This window comes from Manacus vitellinus, unplaced genomic scaffold, assembly GCF_001715985.3.
Source record: "Manacus vitellinus isolate BGI_N305 unplaced genomic scaffold, ASM171598v3 scaffold_41_pilon, whole genome shotgun sequence".
Classification (NCBI taxonomy): Eukaryota; Metazoa; Chordata; class Aves; order Passeriformes; family Pipridae; genus Manacus; species Manacus vitellinus.
Window position 1 is genome coordinate 5,160,959 of NW_021940545.1, and position 3,427 is coordinate 5,164,385.

Sequence of the window (3,427 nt, forward strand, 5' to 3'; positions counted from 1 at the left end):
GTTGGGATGTGGGTACACGGTCCGTGGTTGTGCTCACCCGGGGAGCCTGAGCGCTGGTGCTCTCCCGGGGAATCTCCATGTGCTGTGCTGTCCCGGGCCTCAGTCTCTGCGCCTGTCCCTCCGAGATGCCCTTGCTGGCGCAGCAGTGCCGGGCTGGAGCTGCTGAGGCAGCCCGTGTGCCGCCAGGAGGGTGTCCTCGGAGGGCTGTGCTCACCGGACACACTGCTGGGAACAAACCTCTCACCCCGTGGCTGAGGGTGCCCACGTCCTGGCAGGACTGTGCCCGCTGCACCTTTCTGCGTGCGTGTGTGACCCGTGGGTGATGGCCCCGGCCCGAGGAGGGGCTTTCTGCTGCCTCATCCCGGTGAGGGAAGGTGACATGACCAGGCTGGGCACTCGCCCTGCTGGGATGGCTGGTTGGGTGGTGCTGGCTCTGCCACAGTGACTCGGTGCCCAGTCAGGTTGCTCACTGGTGCCCAGTGATGCCAGTCCCCTGGCATGATCCATTGCTGCCATCTCAGGGCTCTGTGCCCCAGCCCCTGTGGCAGCAGCAGTTTCCCCGTGGCAGCACTGCTCTGGGCAGGGTCACCCAGGGTCACAGGCACTCCATATCCCAGGTACCCCTCAGTGCTGCAGCAGCCCCAGGGCCCTTGCCCGGGTCGGGAGCAGGAGTCACACACAGCCCGGCTCGGGTGTGCAGGGGAGCAGCCTGGTAATTTTCCACTCAGGTTTCCTTCCAAGATCTGGTCAGGCTGTGCCTGCCGTGTCTCCCACTTTGTTTCCATTCCCCCCTGGTGGAGGCTGGTCTGCCCCAGCCCAGGGTCTGACTTGCCCTTTGCTTCCCTGCGTCTCTGTCCCACTGACATCCACCAAACCACGAGGAAAAGTGCTGGGGCATTTTTTTCTGCTTCCCTGGGAGCAGGACAGGAACCTCTTTCCCTTGGCAGCCAGTGCTCTCATATCCCTTACCATGCCCTTTTCCCAGTGTCCCTTCCATGACAGAAACAGTTGCACCTGCAGTGCCAGCAGCACCCTGCCCTGGTGTGGGACCCCCTGTGCCCACCTCCCTGATCCCTGGGGCAAGGAAGCAGGTTGGGGAGCTGGGAGAGTGGAGCATCACTGCTGTGGAAGGGAATTCCTGCCTCCCCCTCCCACACCAGGCCCTGGAAGGGGGGGACCAAGGGAGGATCCAGTGGCTGCTGCCAGGCATGTGCACTCTGGAAAGCCCTGACTGCCACTGCTAAGGAAGGGTCCCCACCCCAGTGCCCACACACTGCTGTGATGTGGGTGCCAGCCTGCTGCCATGGGATGTCCGTGGGGCATAGCCCCAAACCACAGCCCTGTGGTCTGCACGTGAACACAGCCAGGGCTGGCTGACGGGTGGCAAAGGTGGCTCTGGGACAGCACCACGCCGGGGCAGGCTGGGTCAGCCACACTGGCATAGGTTTCCTTTGATGGGCACACCTGCTATTTTCCACTGCCGTGCCTTTTTTCCCCTCTCCCTTTCCCAAGCAAATGTCCCGATCGTAAAACAGACTTGGGTGCCTGCGGCCGTGCCAGGAGCCGGAAACAGGCGCATGTTGCAGCCCCGGCGCTGCCATTGGTTCTGCCCCATTACCCAGCCCCTGAGGGCAGTGCCAGCAGCACCCACTCCCGACAGAGCCAGGGCACAGCAGGGCTGGCTCAGTGCCTCCTCTCATCCCTTATTCCCCAGCCACCTCCTGCCTCTACAAGCCACCCTGCGGAGGGCTTTGCAGCCAGCAGGTGAGGGTGCCGGTGTTTGTCCCTGCCCACACCATCACTCTGTGCCTCAGTTTATCATCCCACAGGGTAAAGGTGCAGCTGCAGTGAGTGGCTGTGCTTTGCTGTGCTGGCTCCCGGGAAGGGCAGGCTGGTGAGGGGCAGGGCTGGAGCGGTGCCGCCCCATTAACCACCCCGGGTGTACAGAGGGTCAGGAGGCCAGAGCCACCCGCAAACCCGCCGGCAGCTCTCCGCAGTCCCATCCTGAGCAGCTGACGTCCCTGGCCCGCAGCCAGTCCCGGCCCTGCCTGCCGTGGCGGTGCCAACCGGGCCTTGTGGCAACCTCTGCCCGCAGCAGAAGGTCACCGCTGCAGAGGGGACAGCTGAGGGCACGGACCTGGCTCTGGGTGATGCCACCTCACCAGGTCTCCCCTTCTCTCTCCTGCCCCAGCCTCGCCCTTAGAGCCTGTGTGCCGCTCTCTGGCTCGGAGGGGAATTTGGTCCTTGGCCCAGGGCGCCCGATGACACCAGGGCACGAGGTTCAACAAGGGATGTGGCTGAACGTCACCCTCTCACCACAGAACCGGCTCTGCCGGCACGGTGCAGCCCCGTGGGGAGTGCTGAACCAGCATCCCGTGGGGCAGGCTGTGCTCCGGGGCTGATCCTGCCCCTGGGATACCCACCCGGGCAGGGTGGCAGGAGCTCTGGATCTTGGGGAGCTGTGCCACGGCCCCGGGGCCCAGGCTGTGACCCGTGGGAGCGCTGCAGGGCAATCCCACAGGGTGGAGAGGGCAGTGGGTGGGTCCCCACATGTGAACGCCGTGTCCCCACATGTGTACGGTGTACACAGCGCGGGGTGTGTACATAAACACACGTGTGTGAGCACGCGCGGGGCCCGGGATTACGACAGGCGTCCTGTTGTGGTGCCGAGAGCCCCGGCCCTGCAGATGAATAACGCTGCAAGATGCCTCCTCAGATATTTTTTGCCGGTGCCAAAAATAGTCTCCCTTCCTCCCTCCCCCCTCCTCCTTCCCCAGTCAGCCCCTCAGCCGGCTGTGCCGCGGACAGGGGAGGCTGCGTCTGCAGCCATCAGGATTCGGCAGCCCCTGCCTCTGGATGGGGGTGTGCTGGGGGCTGACAGGGGAGGGGAGCAGGCGCTGCTGGGTACCCTCTCGGTGTCAGAGCAGCCCAGCCGCACTCCCTGCCTCGGTCGCCCATGGAAATTTCCCTGAGCGGGCGGTAGGACACCTGGGCACGCTCAGCAGGCGCAAAAGCTCCGCCGCTCGTCCTGCTGCGGTCAGAGGGGTGAAGTAGAGGGAGACGCAGGACTAGGACGCAGGACACCCGGGCTCCCTGCCAGCCTCCGCATCTGCCCTTGCTGCAGGAGAAGAGCTGGAGCCCTGCCCGTGCCGTGCCTCAGTTTACCGAGGGGAGACGCCAGGTGGGGTCTTTGCTCCACGTAGGATTGGGGGGAGCTTTTTTCCCCCGCGCGGGGCACTAAAACACCTCTGAGCTCAGCGCCACTGCATCCCCTGAGGAGGAGGGTTCCCCCAAAATGTGTAACCTGGCACTGGCCCCGCAGGGAAGGCACATGCCCGGGAGCCCCACGGCCCTCTCTGACAGCCCCTCTCTGTGTGCTGGCACCCCCTGCACCCACATGCTGTGGGGCCGCCCCTGCATTACCCAG

The 3,427-nt window shown here is 64.8% G+C and overlaps 1 protein-coding gene across 1 annotated transcript in view; it reads left to right on the forward strand.

Annotated features, from left to right (window-relative positions):
* Nucleotides 1-3,427, forward strand: part of USP2 (ubiquitin specific peptidase 2) — a 13,070-nt gene that overhangs the window by 4,815 nt on the left and 4,828 nt on the right. The gene's annotated exons all lie outside the window — the stretch shown is intronic.